Source organism: Cygnus olor, chromosome 11, assembly GCF_009769625.2.
Source record: "Cygnus olor isolate bCygOlo1 chromosome 11, bCygOlo1.pri.v2, whole genome shotgun sequence".
Lineage (NCBI taxonomy): Eukaryota > Metazoa > Chordata > Aves > Anseriformes > Anatidae > Cygnus > Cygnus olor.
In genome coordinates, this window is record NC_049179.1 from 12,780,267 (window position 1) to 12,801,338 (window position 21,072).

The 21,072-nt window shown below is 37.4% G+C and overlaps 1 long non-coding RNA gene across 2 annotated transcripts in view; it reads left to right on the forward strand.

The window, feature by feature from the left end:
* LOC121076208 overlaps window positions 1–21,072 on the forward strand; it is a 170,850-nt gene that overhangs the window by 116,089 nt on the left and 33,689 nt on the right. Inside the window, exons 7-11 of one of the 2 annotated variants that reach the window (XR_005823388.1) lie at window positions 14,991–15,067; window positions 17,140–17,223; window positions 17,920–18,022; window positions 19,727–19,842; window positions 20,225–20,397. This is a non-coding gene — a long non-coding RNA (uncharacterized LOC121076208). The remainder of the gene's footprint in view (window positions 1–14,990; window positions 15,068–17,139; window positions 17,224–17,919; window positions 18,023–19,726; window positions 19,843–20,224; window positions 20,398–21,072) is intronic. The other variant, XR_005823389.1, reaches the window with a different exon arrangement.

The window sequence follows — 21,072 nt, forward strand, 5'->3', positions numbered from 1 at the left end:
ATGATGCTTAAATCCTTGAGACCACCTTGTACGTTAAAATAAACAACCATGTGCATTTCCAGCTGCACATTTGTCTTGTAAGTGGTGGATGTGTTTTGAGTGTTTTCATAGTTCTTTCTGAAAAGTGGGTTATTTACTTATTACATATTTAGAATAGTCTGAACTGTCTTTTCTGAGACTTTTTTTGAAAAATATATTGATTTTATTTTCCTTTCATGGTCAAATATGAATATAAATCATGACACAAGGGATAAGTTAAAACTGAATCCACTAAGGGAGGTATTAACTCCTACAGAAAAGTTGTGACAAAACTTTTTACTGACTGTCTCATTCAGAAAGTCTTGAAGCTTTCAAAGTGGTCACATACTGCAGAAGGCATGTGATAGTATTGTCCTGGTTTGAACAACCTGAACTGCAGATGTCTCCTGCTTGAGAAACTCAACCCTTTTGCTGATTGATTGTACAAGCCATCAGGTTGTGCAAGCCGTGAAATTCCTTACACTGTGGAAATGTCAGGTGGAAATTTGATGGGCTGCAACTACCAAAAGGGAAACTTGAAGAGGATGCTATGATTAGCACTAATATTCTAGAAAAGACACTTTGGGATCTTTGACCTTGTGCAATTAAAGGTCTCTCTTTAGTATCTGCTTCATCATTTAATGTCCCCTGGTGCCTAATATGCTGGTGTTTTGTTTCAGTACCAACTCCAAGGGAAGAGTGCCACCTACTGAACTACCAGTTCTGTTTTCTGCAACATCTGTATTTGCCAGCTTTTTCACCCAAAATACTAAACAAATCCTGTCTTGCTTATTGTAAGAATTATGAGAGGATAAAGGCCTTTACACGGCATGGGCATATGTAATGTTTTTAATCTGGATGAGATTACTACAGGGTAATAATGCACCCTGCATTTGCAAATGTATTTTTTTTTTCAAGTGTGGACATTGGAACTTGTGTTTTAACATGCTAATTATAAGAGACTGCAATAAAAGTGAAATTAATAGCAACCCACACAACATTACTATTATCTGACCCTGATTTGAACTCTTCACTGCTATAAGTGCTAAAATATACTGTTAATGATTTCTTCAGAAATATGCTAATAATTGATGCAATATTTCAGTCTGTCTCTCATAAAAACTAGAAATGTCGTTTAAAGGAATTAAAACAAAACTTTGTGCGTCCTGCTAGATGCTCAAAAGCATATCATTGTAAGTCTCTCATGCAAAACCTTTCAATTAACCTTCCATAAATATGGATGGAATAAAGTATATATTTATTCCATAAACTCTTCATTCCAGCATGACTGCAATTGCAGATCTTTCTATGTTTTTTCCTACTAAAATCTTTCTTTTGGCAAAGCAGAGGGGAAAAAAAAATCCATCTTTGGACATGTGTATTTTCATTTCCAAAGAAAAAGAGGACAACTTCAGTTGTGTAGAAAAACTGAATCTCATGGAATGAGTATTTTGAATGCTTTCCAGACAGAACTTCAAAGTTTTTGTTCAGTTGGTAATTTGGATTCCCATGTATCATTTGGATTTACAGGATGACTATAGTAACAGCATGAAACTAGACCAAGTGTCAGAATAGAAGGCTTTGTTTTACATGCCTCTGCTTGAAGAAGAGATACTGAAGTAGAGATTAAACTAGGAATAGTGAGTCTTTCTAATGGGGTGAAGTAGTTTGAGAATTTACATTTTTTTGCTAATATTTGCATCACAATCCCTTTGTGACCTCATATAAACAAGCTTCTGCATCTGACAACTTGAAGTCTTTCCTTTAGGCAGTTGCTGGACCATTTGTAAAATTAAGATGGCTCATAGTTCATGTCAATTCATCAAAATCTTCCACAGACATTCCCTCAAAATTTGGCAGAAAAGACAACAATGGGCATGAAAGCAAATGGGGGGAGAATATGCACCAAAAAAAAAAAAAATGCAGAGAGAGAAAATTCACATCTGTTTTTTTTTTTTTTTTTTTTTCCATTGATAGGATTCCTCTGTCACTTTGTGAAGTAGACTGTGCTGCCCCATGAATCCAGCCTATCACAAATTTATCTCCAAGTGAAAGCAGCAAAATCTTGTTGTGCGTACCCCACCCCTCCACACTCCTGGGCACTTTTTAATATTTGTGTTCCTTTTTATTGTGTAGGGTATTTTTAAAAGCCCTGAAAGTTTGCAATCAGTATGCTTGAAGTAGATGCACAAGTTGTGGCAGGTGGTTCTGGATGTTCCACTCACGGGACAAAGCAGGTTATAGCTCGGCCATAACAGAACTTACCTGTATTTCTTCATCTCATTTTTTGCATTTAATAAAGGAATTAGCTCATAAATTCACCCTTGTTCCCCTCAGGCAATCAGAGCCATGGCTGTAGAGCTGTACTGTGAGGAGGGTACAGAGGATACCACGGTGGAAATTAGCCAAAATGTTCACCCAGTCTCACCAGCTCAGCAGTCTTAGATAACTTCAAAACTGTGTTCTCATCAAGTCCTGTTTTAGCTCAACTTCATCAGAACAACTTTAGGCATCCTGAATGGTTATTTTGTTTTGGAAAAAAACAGCTGACATAACCATTCTTATTTTGTGATGAAGCAGAAAATTTGATAGAAACAAGCTGTTATAATGTGCTTTTAAGCCTTTTTCTTTGCCCTCCTCCATAGTTTCCAACTTTGGGTTCTTTTCAGGTGAGTTCTTCCATGCGTGAAAGCTGACAGGTTTCAAAGGCCGTTCAAATAGCTGCTTCTGACAAGAAGGTTGCCTTTCCTGGCGTGCTTCGGCTTCAGATGCACCAAATATTAACCATCTTCCACAGGGATCAAGACCTCAATTCTGGAAAAAGCTAAGGCATCCATACACTTGTAACCACAGTGAGATTACTCATGGGCTTAAAGTGCTTAGTACCTGGCTGATTCATGGTTTAATAGGAGGCTCTTTTTACTGTAAAGAAAATCAGTAAGACACTTGACTCTATCATTTGTTAGGTGAAGTTCACTGGTAAAGCTCTTATCCCCAAACAGCCCGTATTTAGAGGGTGATTATATTCACAGAATTCAGTGATGATGAGTAAGATTTTTATGCACATTTTTTCTTTTATTTCCCTGTATTGGGTTTTTTGGAGATGTATCTGTTCTGATTATCATAAATACGTAGGTTGCTAGAAGTGTTTTTATATGTCATGCTTCTTATTGTATGCAAGAACAAACTGACGCTCTATCCTTTTTGCAGCAAGATGTTACTGAGTATAGATGGTGCAGAGCATCGGGTTTCATGTGTTTTCTTTGTTTCTTTGCAGAAAAATGAAGTGACAGGTGCTTAGCCTCATTTTTCATGCTAGCTTTGCCATGCCATTTTCACCAATAATGAAGGCAGCTGCCAGAGCTTGAGGAAATCAGGCGAAAAATTCAGCTGGCAGGTAGACCCAGTCACTTTAAGAAATGTAATCTTATGTCAGCAGATGGTAATTAAAAGGCAGAAGAAATAAAATTTTGTCTCAGTTTTCTGCATGGTTACATCAATTAAATCTGCAACAGAAATGCAAGCAGAAAATATAATTTATTGTCATGTGGCTACACAGTATGATTGTATGCAAATCTAATGATTTGTTTTACAAAGACAATTGCAATTTTTTAAATCTAAGTAGAATAACTGATCGTTTCCAGAGAGTATGTGTATGCTGTAAATCTTCAGTTTTCAATATGCCTAATGTAATGAAAAGCATCTCCTTGTTTTCTATTCATTGTTAAACCTCAAATTAGGGTTCCACTGCCTATGTGCTTCCAGCTTTCAGTAACACCAATTTTAATTCTAAGAGTTCAGTAAATCTTAATGTGGAGAACTAATCTAGCTCAGGCCTCAGCAGGAGTGCATCCTATTAAGAGAATATCAAAGAAGTGCAAGATTGAACCTGGTAAGAGTTATGATCTAGCAGGAAAATGATGTTAAGGTTGTGACGAGATTCCTAAGGTTTTCCTGTTGTTCCTTCTACTTAAAGACATCTAGTTCTGAGAACAGAGCCTCATCAGTCTTCATATGTTACTACTTATAGCTGCTAGGATCATGAACATGTGCAAATCTGTTGAAGTGTGAAATAATCATAGCTCATTATGGTAGTGACGAAACTGTAATGCTACTGTAGTTACGTCACTGTTTCCATAGCTAGCTTTGATTTGCAGGGGTTTTATGAGTCATGCATAAAAATTCACCCAATTTTATAACCATTCACCCAATTCTGAACATTATGGTATAGTCAGACTTTGAATGATATTTTACTAAATACAGTGATTATTTTTAAGACAGGGAGTTGCTTAGTTCAAAATTGATTGAATAACTAGATGCTTATTTTGTAATTCTGCAAATCCAAGCACATTTGGTTTGTGATACTGAAACTGTATGTCCATTCTTAACTCTCTTGCACAGTCTTCATTAAAGACAATGAGGAATAACTAAGATACGTTGCTTAAATATGCTGTCTCTGGTTCTTCTGTCTTGTTGACTGATTGCTGATACCTCTAAGCATAATGGAAATTTTATCGCTGTAGCTCCAGTCTAGTGAGATTGGTATAACAAGCAACGCTTTTTAAAATAGATTTTAAGTACTCAGTCAAATAGAAATGCAAACACAGTCTGTAGAGCTGATCAAATAGATTACTTCAGATCCACTAGTTAACTCTAGTTAAGTCTAGTAACATCCCTGCTTGTGTGTGTATATATATATATACATATATAAAAATAGAAGATCATATAATGATGTAGGATTTTTAATTTTTTATAGGTAAGAATGAGTATTAGTTTTGAATAACATTCATGGGTTCACATTTATTTTGTGTTTGCCTGTGGAATATCTCTAAACTTTTGTGTTTAAGAAAATGAACCATATTTCATTGAGGAATTTGTTTAGTGACTGTTTATGAGAGAAGAAAAACAGGAGGGGGGAAAAAAAGGCATCTAATGTGTGGGGAGACAGCCATACTGCTCTCAGCTGGGCTTTTCTCTGTTTTTCATCGTGGATCTCAACATTTGCCTTGTGGTCTCTGGTGATGAGCATTCATGTCTACAGTTCCTTTTACCATCCCTTGGTATCCTGGACGCTAGCTGGCAGGGTGAGGAAGTGGTGAATTTCAGTTATTCTGGATCTTAGGTGGTGCCTTTTATATCCACAACAAGTAAAAAATCTCTTGGTAAATCACTGAAAAAGCTGGAATTGTGGGCAAGCAGAGCGGTGGAGTTTGACTTCACTGGAAAAAGCCTTTGTTCGTGGTGCCTGAGCATCGGCAGCTAGCTGAGCCTGTGGCTGAGGATGTCCTCTAAAATTCCCAACACCAGCTATTTGCTCTTACCACCATCCTGACCCACAATGCTCTTGTTACACAGTTCCTGAGCTCTTTTTCCCCCACTAGTACTTCTATTGTCATGTGGTGTGGTACTCAAAAGTGTGTGTGTGTGTCCAGAGAGACCAGAAATGCGTTTTCCCTAGTGACCTAAACCAGGTCTAATTCTTGGACTTTGCTGAAAGTCTAGGGCATGTAACCTGTCCTCCCAAGTATCAAGTTTTAATTTCCTACTTTTTGTCACTTATGCCATACCACACGGTTGAGTCTTTAACCTTTTTGAGTATCAGAGATTACAATGGGACAAATGAATGAAGGAATTAGTAAAGTAAAAGTACAAGTGGATGAAACTTTCTCTGCCTGCTGCCTGCTAAACACTTGATACTATTTCTTCATATTTCTCCTTTTTTTAACGACCTTTTAATTGTATTTTGGCAACAAGGAAGGTTCTCCAACACTATTAAACCTTTTGCTTTCTCTAGACACTGACATTTAACCTCTAAGTTGTTCAGCCCCAGGTTTTAGATCTGGGAGCTGTGTTTGTATTTGCCTTTGCTACACGCAGCAAGTCTGTAGTAGGCTGTGAATTCCTGTGGTATCAGGGGGTGTTCATTATTGTCCAAAAAGCCAGTGCTGCAGCTTTTGAAATTTTGTGTGTCCTCTGAAAAAGGATTATTATTTTATATATATATACCCAAAAGGATAAAAGCCTTTTTCAGCAAAGGCCTTCCAAAAAAAAAAAAAAAAAAAAAAAAAAAAGCTATATTTCTCCTGCTGGGACTTGGTGTTGAAGAAGGAAACAGATGCTTCATTTGGTTTCTACTCTCACACAAAAATCAATGAGGAAGGTAATATAAAGTCAAGATTCAGAAAATGCGTGAAGCAACACTGATGCACTTATACTGGGCATTCTCTAAAATACTTAAATGTGAATAGGGATTTTCTGGCCTTAGTCTTTAAGGGGTCACTTAGAGGGACCTAATGGTCTTAAAAAGCTGAACCACTTCTCTTGACAAGCTGGGGTTTCTGTGTACTTCACACCTTTCGCAGAAACCACTGATAAATAAATCTTGGCTCCAATATTAATTCCCTGTCCCTTACAAACCCTCTAACCAGCTTCCTCTTCCATTTTCAGAACTAAAAGATGGTTGGGTTGGGCTGCTTTGGAAATGGCAGGGGTGTTGGGGCTGGGACAGGCTGCGGTCTAAAAACTGAGTCGGGGGTTAAGCAAGCTGTTAAAAAGGGAGGAGATGTGGGAGAATAAGAAAATAGTTTGGATTCAGTTTGACGTTTTCTTTTATGCTCGTCCTAAGTCAGCTCATGCAGCAATAGTAATTTCTCAGCGCAGTGTCAGGTATGTAAATAAATGTGACAGCCTTGCCTGCTAACCTAGGCTGCCTGCTAGAAATTATCATTCGTTATCATTATTATTATAGCTAACTAACTCTGAGTCTGATCCCACTTCAGTGGTACAGAAATGGCAAAAATCCCAGTCACATCAACAGTGTAGGCTCAGACCTGAAGCTCTATTATTTAAAGAAATCCAATTGTGATTAGTGACCGTAGTTCTGCTATTGTACCTGGGATTTATGTTCTGTTTCTTAATGGAGTGTGTTAAATGAGGAGCTGTAAAATAGTAGCTACTATGAGAAAAATAGTTTAATGCGATTTTAGAGTTTTGATCTAATGTGTTACCAGATGTAGCCTCTCGATCAGTAAGACAGCTTTTCTTGGACAACATTCTGCTCCAGTGGATAAACTTCAGTAATTACCCTGCCACCACAATTAAAAAATAAAAATAAAAGTCTTATCTAGACTTCTCGTTTGTTCAAGCTGATGAGAAACTGATAAGATGGAGTTTCAGTGCCTGTGACATGTTGTTATCACTTGGCAGCGTTCAAATGCAGAGTATTTTAAAATTAAATCTGTAAGTCTGCGCATTACTTTGAGGAAATGTGTCAACAAAATGCTGTCAGCTCTTTGCCTCTTGACAAGCTGTATGGATTTCAGACTACTCTGAACTGTAGCTTGTCCATCAAATCATCAGATGTCCTTTTTTGGCACTATTGGTAGTGTCGTTAGGTTGCTTGGTGGCTTTTTTTCTTTTTTATAAAGAGCAGAAAGAGAATCTGATTGTAACTGAGGCCTCAAATCTGGTCTTGATGGAGTAAAGATGGCAAGTGAAGCTTTTTTTTCTGATGAATTGGCAATGAGAAGAAGGGAAGCCCTGAAGACTTTCATGCTTTGCTCATTTGATTTCAAATAGAACTGGGTGTCCTGAATGGCAAGAATGGCTAATTGGAAGCTGCTTCCTTCAGCCCTACAAAAGGAAGTAAACTCCTGGAGCATTTGTTCAAACTGTTAAATGTCACATCTTGAGGATTCTTACTCTTGTCATTGTAGTGTATAATTTTCTATCCTCTTAAAAGGATCAGCATTGAAATGGCACCTATTTTCCATTCTGAGAAAATCCTCTGCTTGTGAGGTACTTCTGGTTGCTGTTATCTCCACATCTCATGAATTGGCTTGGCTGGAGAGGTTCAGCTGTTTCTAGTTTGCACCGAAAGAGAATATAATACACAGATTCAGTAGGTTTAATATTTTACCTGCCAACTTAATGGATTGTTAGATTGAAGCATCTTGTCATGAGTTGAAAGATGGTAGAGTGCCTTTCTAGGTTAACTCTGTAGATTTACTTGTGCACAAGTGTTTTATGTGCATCCATGTACTGTGCTTATGGATTGCCTTCTTGAGTCCATAAGCTGCTTTTATTTCCTAAGATCAACGTGCGTGTGCTTCTCAAATAATACAAAACTAAAGACTATTGTATAGGGGTTTGTGGAAAGGAAAGCTGATCTTTTCTATCCTATGCATTCTTAAGTTTTGTTGCAAAACGTAGGCTGGCTGAAGCTCCTTCATACGGTTACACTTTCAAGTATATTTACTCAAAATTCATGCACTGTGACTCTATCTTTTGTTTGTAAATTAAATCTGATTTCCTTGCATTCTGTAATAGCCTGCAAGTTTTATTTTTCCTGGCATAAATGCACTTTCCGTATGTCCTTCGGTTAATCAAAGGTAGAAGTCTCTCCCTGAGAGAGAGATTAGTTTGTCTCATTGGAATTTTGTACTGCAGGATGACAGTCTTCTCTGGCACAGAGTAAGCTCACCACCATCTACAGTATATGTGAAATCATAATCAAAGACAGGTGCTTTTCCCTGTTATAAATAATCAGTGCTGCTTGCATAGGCCAGGAAAAATCCTTGTTTAGACTGGTCTTTCTTTCTTGGACCTCTGTATTTCCCTTGGCCTTCCCTTTTTTCATCTTTTCTGTCTCTAATTCTAGATAGTTGTCTAAGGAAATAAAAGGAATGGGGAAAGTAGATCTTGGCACACTCTGAATTCTCAGAAGTTTACCCTATGGAGTGAAATTAAATACACATGACATATAAAAGGGAATGGCCTTTTAATTTATAGCAAAAATCCCAGTTCACAATAAATCCGTTCTTTCCTGTTTGTTCTTGTTCATGATGAGAACATGTCATATGCTTCTGTGAAGCTGATATAAAAGCTCTTTGTTCTAGGTAGGACTATTTTTTTTTTGAATTGGTGTATGTTTTTTATGTAAATATCAAATAACAATTGTACACTTTTAAATTGGAATTTACTTGCTTTTCAGCAAAACCTAGTATAGTACCGTCTATTTAAACAGCTTCTTACAAAGGCCCAGTCCTTCAAACTACAAATAGTCTTCAAGTAGTTGTGAGATATTTGAGATGTCAGGACTCCAATATGAAGCCTCTTATGGATAGTATTTTCAGATCTCTTGTGGAAAAATTCAGTTCGGGGTAGATGCCAGTAAGAATTTTTAACCTTGGGCAGTGCACAAAACACTGAGCTTTTCAGCTGCAGTCACTACCCTACCGACATGCATCTTATTTAGATTTTCTGCACTCTTTTCTGACTAAACTGTGTGTGAATGTTTGGCTGTAGTGTTTTGCATTCTAGGCTTCCAAATTCTTGTGCTATTTTTTTTCAAATATATGTAGTGTGCCAAGGCAAGGACTGTGAAGAGAGCATTGCATGAGTGACTGGTTGCTGCTGCACAACCAACATTGAGTTCTAATCCTTTAAATATCTAAGCACTACTGAGGTCAGTTTTTTGCCATGTTCTGTGCTCTTACAGGAGTTTGGCAAGAGCCTGCCATTAAGAAATGAAAACATCATTTTGCTTTACAAAGAGGCTCAATCAATGTGCTTGAGATATCAGTTTTACTCCATTACATTATATTGCTGCAGAAATATGCTTACAAAGTGCCCTGGAGTCTGATCTCAGTAAGACTGAAACTGGTAGCACAGCAGATCGTGATCGTTCTTACACCATTCATCAGCAAAACCTTCTAATGTGGAAAGTAATTTAAAAAATATCTGACTAGGGTGGACCATTATGATGGAACAGCAGGATTTTCTTTTTTAAATCCTAGTAGATTAACATTAAAAAATAAAAATAAAAAAATAAAAAAAACACTGCCAGTGGGTGTGATAAAAATTCTGTGCTGGTCTCCTATGAGAACTAACATTTTCTCTTCAAAAGTCATTCTTGCTTGGGATAGCATGGGGGCTGAGAAGCAGTTTTTTCTTCCAAAACATGTGGGCCAATTGCACTCTTGACCACTAAAACTCTGTTTTCTTGCCTGGTTTAAAAAAAAAAAAAAAAAAAAGCTATGGTGGTTTGCCTGTTAGTATTTATAGTTTTCTCCTTTACCTAATGTGTTCCTCCTCTGCACAAGACCATAAATACATTAGGGGGGCAAAGGAAGGTCTGATCTGTTTGCCCTTGAAACATACACTTGAGTTTGTTGACATTAGTCACATTAATTAATCATTTTATAGACTCCAGGTTTCCTAGCAGAAGGATCATCTGATTCAAGCAATTAATCCATTCATCTGATAAACACCCACTCCTGATATTAAGGTGACTTATACCTGTTGCCACCAAAATAAATAAATAAATAAAAATAAAAATAAAAACCTTAGCAGACAGGTCAAATGCAGCTAAACTGGCTCTTAGATTTCAGTGCATGGCAGTGAGTGTTTGCCTGTCATAATTTTGCTCTGTTTTCTACTTCTGCAGGAATCATTTAAGAATATAATGACACAAATCTAAGGAAATGAAATCTCTCAGCTTGAGTTTTCTTGGTAAGATTTTGGTTTTTTCCTACTGCAGTGAGAAGGATCTGACTACATTCAGCCACTTGTATTTCTTTCTCATTGAATAGACAGATGGTTAGCTGTGTAGGACATGGACAAGGAAAAGCACAAATCAGTCTGTGCTTGCAGACTGACTCTGTTTCTTAGCATGTTCAACCTTGACACAATTCTCTGATTATGAGAGTCTGGGCAGTGAAAGTCCTATGCAAGCTACATGCTCAAACTATCGTCAAAATTCCTGCTCTATCTGGAATGCCATGGAGTCTTTCTGAAGCCTTTGTGTTAGAAAGTAGCATGTTTCCTGATAGCTGATACTTTGAATTTTGGGATAAAGACGTGCCATAAATGTATTGGTGAGAATTACCCAGTGGATATTTACACTGTCATCCACTGGAGAAGCAAGGCACTCACTGCTAGTGATATGAATGTTGTGTGTTGACTTTTCAGCTCTACTGGATGTACCTTAGTCTTATGTCTAAGTTAATCAAACCAAAACTTTAGCTGTGCTCCATTCTCTGGAAGAGGTTTCTTTTTTTCCCTCTTTCCCTCTCCCCATATTGCTCAATTTCTCTGCCCCTGATAAAATGGCAAGTTAGAATGGAAGCCAGTTAAATCACTTCACTAGGGAGCAGTGAATCATCCTGTCTGTGGGTGAGAGCCACAAACAGTAGCTTGATGTCCATAAGCATGAATTTCACTGCACTTTTGTTTAAAGTCTGTTTAGCTAAACCAATGCAACCCGTTTAAATGTTTGTTCTTGAAGGTGTGATAAACTTAGCTGATAAATATTTTAGGCTAAATAATGCAATGACTAGATTAAGGTAAATTGCTAAAGGAAGTTTTGCTACAGTTTGTGCTTCTGTGATTGACCAGCCCAGGTTGCTTCCCTGTAAACTGGCTGGTAACACAGTCTGCACCTCCAGCCTTTTGAGGTTCTCTTCCACCAAAACCGGGCAAGGTAACAGTATCCCTTGTGGTACACTCTGTGCCTAAATAAGACTTTTGTTTCTAAAGCTATCCATCAGACTGACTTTGTGAGCACAGGAAAAGTATAAGCACTTGCTTTTCAGTTAGTAATTGTACAGTTGACCGAGTGCACTGTTTGCAATCCTCTTGACTGATGTCACTTGAAAGTAAGTCTGTTTCCTCCTTCCCTTCAACCCATGCAGGATAAATGTAAACCAAAAACCAGGTAACTGTGATTTCATCCTGTTACACTACTGAGAAGCCTGGCCTAACATTGCTAGGAAGTAGCCATCTTGTCTGTATAAAAACAGTAAGTGAAGAAAATCATTCAAAATTTGTGCATGGGAATGCAACACAGGGGACTTAGGTAGGAAAACTGTAATAAAAAAAAAAAAAAAAAAAAAAGCTCATTACAAAAAATAATTTATGAGGTATCTTAGAAAATTTCATTCTCAAGCATGAGTTGTTAGCCTCTAGTAACTGCTATATTCATCAGAGCTAGGATGTTTAGCACTATTTGCTATTTAAGCCTGGTTTGGTTTCTGTGATGTGCACAAGCCCGTGTCACAAACTCAGTTTGAACAAAGTGGTTTTGGGGGCAAGCAAGAGTCATCAGATCGAAGCAAGTTGGGTGGTTGGCATTGCAGAGACCTTCAGCTCTGTTTTCTGAGGTGTGTGTGAGTGTGTGCCTGTGTGTCTGTGCTTCAGAAGCAGGTGTGGCTAAATGGGAACGGCCAAGAGCAGGGACAAAGGCAATACCAGACTGATGAGGAACAAAGATGGAAGGCAACATGGGACAGATCGGAAACAAAATGACTCAGAGCTGGAAGTGGGCCAGCCTCTTGTACTTTTCTGGGGGAATTAATTCTCACCAGCACATTTAATTTCACATCCTCTGTCTTACCTTTCCATTCAAGACTTCCAAAAAATATCTGTTTTAGGTATTAAAATGGCCCTTCTTAGTTGTTCCTTATCTTGGCAGTTTTCAGCAGAGCTGCCAGGAAAGCAAAACAGTCGTCTTTAATCTTTGAAAGTGTCATCAGGGAGCTAAGAGGCCAGGATAAGGTTTGCTAGTAAATGTGTGCAAGGGGGCTCCTCTGGGGCTTTCTGCTTTTCTAACTGTTTGCTTTAAGGATGATGAGTTTGTGCCCTCCCCCCGTGAGACAGTCGGAGTTTGCCTGTTGTTTCCTCCAATCTGTTTTGGAGAGGAAGAGAAATAACCCAATCAGTCTGCTCTTCGAGTTCCTGAAAGATCTCTTTTTCAAGCTTTTTGGCTGTAGCAATTTTGTGCTTTCCAAGGGTATTACTGAGTCACTCGCCATCCCCCAAAGATCTGTCATCAGTGCTATCTGGTTCCTCCAGGGAATAGCAGCAGCGATCGTAGCTCTGTCAGATTAATGTGGGTTAAGGTCACCGTCCCTTGGGCTAGCTGGCTGGCTTGCCTTGGAGAATGGGGGCGAGGTTCTCTAGGTAAACAAAAATCCCTGTGTGATAGCGAGCTGACATTCACACACATTAAGAATCCTTATTTGAAGCTGCTTTAGGCTGTGTGAGAACACGTCTCAACATATCTTTGTCCAATCTCAGCCAGTGTGCTGCAAAATGAGCAGACACTTGAGCAGGTCTGGAATTTCCACCTGGGGAGGGAGGAGAAGCACACCAGCCCATCAGGCAGCATGTTGGCCTCTGTCAAAACCAGGCAAATGGATTCAGGCTGCTCAATGACTTTGTGCTGGCTGCAGTCACTAGTTACTCTGAACCCATTCATAAATTATGGTTTAAACAAGCTTTTTCAAGAGCTTGAAACAATTAGGTGCATAGATCTAAAATAATGCACTGCCACAGTAATTTTTGTTGTGTGTCTTGAGTATACAATACTCAGTCTTTGGTGGAAGCCTCCATCTGTGAGATCATTATTACTGACACTGTTCTGAAAGAAATTTGAGTGGCAGAAGAGAAATAAGTTATTTTATTAATTATTTGGCTGCACAGATGGATATGTAATCCCTAGCCAGATGAATTTAGACATTTTTATATAAGCAACAAGGTAGATCTTCAGATATCCAGTTACATGCATCCACTATAAAATTAATATCATCACGATCCCATCTTGAATGTCTCCCCCCCCTCCTTTTTTTTAAGGCATCCCTCTCCTCCTCTTGTGTCTCAGTTTTTTCTTTTTCAGTTCAGTAACAATCACTTCAGCAGAGACCCTTTAGATTGCTTTGATAAAACCATTCAGAAAGATCAAAGAGAAAGTGCAACTCAGCTGGTGGCCTTTCCCTTCAGAACACCGGCTTTTAGGCTATGTCTCAGCTACAGATGTTTGCTGGCAGGGCTGTGTCAAGCCACGTTTGATAAGGAGTTTGATCCCTGTCAGGAGGATTTGTGCTAGGAGAAGCACCAAGAGCAGATGCAGTTTTTCTGGCTATGCTGTATGTACTTGTTGGGCAGGAGTGAGCAATAAACAGGACCAGAAAAAGCTTCGTGGTGTAAACGCAGTTTTGTCAGTACAAAATGCATTCGCACATCCTCAACGCTCCTACTGCAGTGGCATTCACCTGCCTGCGGTGCCATTTCTAACACAACCTCAGCACATCCTAAAAGTTTTTGCCAAAGTTGCAGTGCTGCACAGGAGGTAAAGAAATTGGGCTTAGAATGAATATAGCTCTATGGGTAAAGACCCTGGAGGAATAACATGGTAAAATATCACTCTAGGGTTGGATTATCTTATTTATTTTTTTTAGCAACTGCTTTAGTCTGTAGTGGAACAGAGACTCATACTGATGCAAGTTGTTGGTTTTTGGTTTTTGTTTTGATTGATTGATTTTTACAGCTGGAATGGGTTTATATTACAGTTTAGTTCTATCTAATTTGCTGGAAAACCTTTATATAAAAGCAAGGCATTAGATTCTTCCAAGTAGCCGGGTTTTTAGTGGATAGAAATCCTTCTGTGAAGATCAAGGGAGAGGAGATGGACCTCTAAAAGGTGACTGGAGGCCTTGGAGGCCTTTCCGTTTTTGGTGGAAATGCAGCTCTTCAGTGTTTGCCAGAATAGATCATAATTCTATTCTAATGAACATTTCCTCTTGGTAATGACTCAAGCAGGTCAGTAATTTATGTACTTAAGAAATACAGAATTCCTTCCATTTTCAGGATGTTGTGTTTGTAGTGCCAAGGAGATGCATTTTGGGGAGAGCACCTTCCAGCTTAAATGCTAAAATACCAGAATAGAATTATGGGCTGCTGAGAGTGTGTTTGACAGTGGTGCAGGGTCAGGGTGGACATCAAAGGCAATAACTGTGATTCAGAGCTGCACCTTCTTGAGCAGAAGTGGCTCTCAGTTTTGCAATGAGAGCTGCTCTGGGCTTTCTTATTTCAAATGAAATGTAGGGCGTGACATTGTTCTCTCCTGCCACACTCAAGACAAAATAGCTTTCCTTTAAATTTGTATCTTATTGCATTTGTTTTAACTTGTACAGGTGCAAAAGATGGTCCAGAATGTTGATTTCATGCTACCTTTAATGCTTATTACTGAACTCCACTGCTGTGAAATCAGGTAAGTGCTCTTTAAGCACAGGGTCGGCTTGTTTGTTTGTTTTAATAAGAGCACTTACCTTTACTGAATAGCAAGTGTTTATGAATGCTATTGCCTGATACCTGCATCTGTTTGAATGAATGTGAAGTTTACTCCCTTCCTAACCAGCCCTGGATTTTTTTGGCTTTTATTTTACATGAGGTTTTTGCAAAGGTTTCCAATGTTGGTAGTCTTACGGGGCTTCCGGTAAAGGATTTTTATTATTATTGCTTTTATTTTAAATAATGATCTGATTAACTTTTTTTTCTTGTTATATTTTTAGTTTTTTTTTTTTCAAAAAGTATGCTCTTCAATCACACTTCTGCAACAACCTACTCACTTGGGAGACTGATCCAAAGCTCTTTGAAATCAGTGGAAAGCCTCCAGCAGGTTTCATGAGATTTGGCTAAGGCCTTTTTTCAGAGCATGAAAATTGAAGCTTTTTTTGTTTCTTACTGTTGCATTCTTAAATCTGAATAAGTAGAAATTTGAATTTATAAATCATAGTGGATCTACAATAACAAAGGACTTGTAGTTCTCTACTCTAAAGGATATAGTTTGGCAAGATGTAGAGCAGGTAAATCTTACAATGTGAATAATGTAGACAACCGGAATTAAATGCAACCAAACGTACCCTGGATCCAAGGCTGTAATTTATAATGTGGTCAAGAATGCATTGCAGACTTCTCAATCGATAAGCTAACGAGAAAAAGCTCTGCAATTAATTACAAATCAAATGGGTCAATATCCTGTAAATGAAAGATATGAAATTGCTAACATTTGGGTGAAATTTCTTTGCCAAGTCTATTTATAAACCATGTATAAAATATGATATTTATAAAAAGAATAAAAGCTTCTTTCACTGTTCAAAGGCAGCACCCTGAATGCTGATTTCTTTTGCTCTGAAAATTCAACTGAACTGACTTTATTTCATCAGCTTTTTGTCTGCGTGTAAAAGAACTGAAGACATTTTTTACCTTTAATGACCTTACATTGACCTTAAGACCTTACAATGAAGCAAAAGAGCTATAAATAGGGCTCCCAGGGTGATGCTACCCATGACTTAATGGTCAAACATCTGAAATTCTTAGAGTTTGTGGCTAAATGATTCTCTTAGTAGATGGCAGGACTTAAAATGTTCTAATCAGCAATCTTGGCAATCTAACATCTTGTCACATTTATAGAAATAGTCCCAAAAAGGGCAGCTGGGGAGTGAGGAGGTAGGCTAATGCTTGTATTTGAAAGCAGCTTGTCATCTGCATGGGTCTCCAACTTCAAACGGCTGTATGCCTTTATAACTTGCAAAACTGGGAGTGTTACTTACCCGTAATCCTTTTCATCTGGCAGTGATGATTTTTTTCATATATATTTTATAACATTTCTGCTTTTTATTAAAAAGACAGAGGATGATCATTTCCAAGCAGGAAATAATAATATTAAACGTGAATTTCTCATTTTCTGTAAGATAAGGTTGTTTTATTACCGTGCTATGTAATTCTACTCCCTTTTTTTCAGGAGCAAGAGAAATCTGAGGATTGTTTTGTAATTATATACAACAATAATGAGAGTTTAACTAAACAATAACTGTTCTTGAACTGTAACACATTCATTGATATTGGTGAATTCTTTTTAAGCAGGTGGACAAAATGCCCTTAAAGATATTGACAAGAAAGGAAGGGGTCAGGACTTTATCACCTAGTTTTCCCCCATACATTGTCTGTAAAGACTCTGCTGGCTTTAATTTTGGGGTTCATAGGATTTTACAGAGATGGCATTATTATTGGTGTATTGGTATTTCCAACATAATGCTGCTAGGCTACCCAGGCTGTCTGAGGTTCCTACGGCTGCTTGTTTGTGTTAAAAATGTACTAGTCCTGTTTGTTGTTGCAAAGAGGAACATTTTTTTTTTTCAATACATAAACGAGGAATGCAAACCCTTCCCACACAATGTTCCTGGTTTTACCATGGAAATCAAAACCATAGTAGCCATGGGAGTTGCTGAGACATGAAGAGCTTGCTGTGAACAGTGTCCCTTTGTTTTCTTCATCTCTCAGGGTAGACTGAGGCTGCGCTTCTTAAGTCAGTGAAAGGAAATCTGAAAATCTGGAGAGAGGATCTGAGATAGAATATGGAAAGCAGTGAGTACTGAAGGGGGGTCTTTTCTCTACGAGGGGCAAATGTCTGGAGTGATCCTTAGCAGGGAAGTGTAGGAGTAAGGTTGTTTACAAGCTTTTTTAGGCTTTCTGAATTCAGAAGTACTTACTTCGATTCTGCTTTGCCATTGTTTTATTACTATTGTTAAGAAAGACATGGTGCAAAGCCCCTGGAGACCCTTCTTATTTAATGTTAAAATACTACTAAATCAAGGCCTTTTCATTTATATTAAAATGCTGGTATTTGTAAAGTTGACTGTCTCAAACAAGTATTTCATCTAGCACACCAATTAATCATTGACTACGGGGTTAAAACACCAGAATGTTTGATAAAAAAAAAAAAATGCTAAGCCTTCAGACTTCTATGTATTAAAGGATACATGATAATAAATATAGCTAAGGTACAAAGTATATGATTTTAGAGAAAAATATCTGGCTGACAGCTTACATCATCAGAAATGACAATGATATTGGATTACTATCATCAGCTTTAATTGCACCTCTACTTTCATGCTTTTTCTGTCTGAATTCAGTGCAACTGCCTCCACACCTGAATTCAAGCATTTCATGCAAATATTTATAGAACATGGAGTTGTATTACCTATTTAGTTTTCTGCCTATTTTGTAGTGTTCATGAGTCTTAATGTTTAATTTTTTTTTCCTTTTTTTCCTTATTTCCAGATTGTCATGGTTAAGAGACGGTCTCCCCATCTTCCCAAAACCCATATCTGTAGACCCACAAGGACAACAGTGAAGGAAGTCTTTCTGGAGTCTTGGCTGCTCTGTGAGTTTCATGAGATTTCCATAAAACTGAGATTTCCTTTTCAATCTGGGCTGTGGTTTTCTTTTCAAGAAGGACGTTGCTAAGCTAAGCTAGCTCTGTTGAGGTTAGAAGAGTTAAATCACCAACAACCTTCCAAGGCATTATAGATGTGAGGCATGGTCTGTCTCCACATGAATGATGTACATAACACAAAAAAAAAAAAAAAAAAAAAAGTAGTAGTTTTTTTTTACTTGGAACAAGAATGAGATCTGTTTCCAGTCCTCTTTGTTCTTTCTTTTACCGCATCTTTTCTCAGCATCTTACAACATTTTGTTGGTGGTGTTATAATATTATAGTACATTAAAATATCTATATTTTATTATATATTTTCTACCATTAGACTAATGGCTATAAGAAGCCTTCATGAAGGTTCATAATGAAGGTTCATGATTCCATTGACGAAAACTTTTTTTGGAGTGGAAAATGTGTGTTGTGATGATTGTGTGTTAATGCAGCACGTAGAATTTCCTATGTCATTTAAGTTTTTCAGTATGTTTTATATGCAGCTGCAAAGTTCTCTTGCCATTTCTTTTTCTCATCAAGGCATGTGCCTCCAGGCTTTTAGTATGTCTATCTTGGTTTCGTTCTAAAGACTCAGCTCTGATCTGAGTTACTATTTCTCACCTGCAGTAACAGTGAGAAATATTAATATTTACTTGCCTCCTCTGAAAGAGGGATTTATTGTTCAAATATATAAAATAAAATAAAAGGGGGGGGGGGGGGGTAGGGGGCAACAGAAAATTAAAAGAGACATTCCCAGTGGACACTGGGAATGACTTCAGGCAACAATGAATAAATCAACTAATGATTCTGTTTTAATAGAGTATAATTTTAATGCAACATTGAGAAATATTATTGTATCACCACCAGTGATGTCATTAACAAGTAGATTAAAACAGACGCCTGCAAAAATGCTAGAGAAAATGCCTACATTTCATGTGTGTACTGTGAAGCTAGAACTCTTCCCATTTCCAAACCACTCTGCGTCCTCAGGAAGTTGCATATAGATTAGAAATGTCTAGGAAATTTGTCCAGAAAGAACATTTGTTACAGTAACATTAGTTGGTTTCCATTCAACCTGGAGAAGCACAATCATTGTTTTGTCTGCATTTTCCTTATTAGACATTCAAATGAAATTTAAGTACATGAAATCTGCATTACTATGAATATATTTTTTCATTAAGCTAGAGAAAGTAATTGGCACTGAAATTAGATTTCAAATACAATTCATGATGTTAAGTCTCTTGAAAAAAAAAAAACAACAACAAATGCAACAACAATTAAAAAAAAAAAAAAGCCAAAACCTGCTATCAGTTTTACATCTGCATTTTTAGTCTGGTCAGCTTACAGATGCTGCCTCCACAACTCCGTTATAGACCACTTTTCATCTGACTTTCTCTTCAATTAATCACTTGGTTTCCTAAGTAAAAATGCATTATGTCAATAATCAGGTTTTAATTTAAATGCATTCCTTAGTTTATCAGGTTGATCAGTCTTCCTTTCTTCTGATGTGTTTTTTTTGGGAAAATTGTAAAGTGTAATATCACAGGGTTTTTTTTTTCTGTATTTGTCATTGTTTAATCTATTTATTAGGAACAGACTGTAAATTTCTTATAGTCATTAACTTACTGAGTCTATTGGCATTTATTGTTCTAATGGTGTGAGGTTGTGGAAGAAGAGGGTCTCAGGATCATTATCTTCATGAGGAATTTGTAAGTGGTGCAGCACAGATGAGTTGAGGGAACTGGGAGGTGGAGATGTCTTGAAATATGCATCTAGAGGTAATTTCCTGTCTTACACTTTGCACTGCTATTTTACGAGTTGCTTAGGAGACCCTGCAAAACCAGTAGTCCTTGAACAATATTTGAGAGTGAATTGCAATAGCAGTGTTCAGCTATGAAAACAAAACAACTACAAAACTTACCCAGATTTTACAGGCTGCACATATTTTTTGTTTTCAGGAAAAAAATTGAGACATACTATAATGGACAATTAATAATTAAATGACAAAATAGAAAAACAGAGCAACCTATTTCAGGTTATCTTCCACCATACGAGCATGTTCCTACATCTCAATTGCAAAGACAATAAAACATTCTCTTCTTTTAAATAAAAAACTGTAGTTTATATTGTTCTTTTCTGTTGCATATTCATCATTTTCAGCAAGGAAGATGGCATTTAAGTTTGCAGATGACACGAAACAACAGGTAGAGCTCTGGACAGCAACAAGTCTCTCACTCCAAGAAACATCTGCTCAATGGAGAAGGCATGCAGTGAAAAGTGTGTCTCATATGTTCTGCTTATATCTGGTGGGCTTAGTTAAAATAAGTAGCTAGGTAAGATTTCTCACTTTTATTTCCAAGTCTGCTGTTACTTTGTTCCCTCACCTTGGTCAATTCAATTCAGTTTACCTAGTTGTAAAATGTGTTCCATAATATTTATTTGATTTACTGTGGTTAAATCTTCTGTTGTTAGTTTAGGTCCCCTTTGTTCTAGTTATTGTATACATATATAAGTAATCAAACTCCTGCTTCAGGGAAGGTATTGCCTTCATAAATAATGTAGGTACAGGTAGCAAAAAATTCTAGGATATACTGGGGAAGCTGAGCAGCTGGGATCACACCTAAATAACGTGACTTTTTTTTTTTGGGGGGGGGAATAGTCAGGAGGTCTTGAATATTGAATCGATGAATTTATGAATAAGTGTTACCTGCCCTTCTAAAAGGGCTAACTTAATTTTTTGACAATTTGCTAAAAGGATTTTCTGAAATCTTTGAACCCTTCCAAAAAATAATGATATAAACCCAACTAAAGCATATATGTTGGGGTTCTTTGACCTGTATGAGGTAAAGAATATAAAAAGAATTTCTGATAGGAGTGGGCTTTTTAAAAACATATATTTTTAATGAAGTGACAATTTTTTGAATTAAAACAACAGCCTATTTATTATGAATTTTAACATGAACTAACTTTTGCGCTTGCTTCCTTAAATCTCCTCACATAATTTCTGG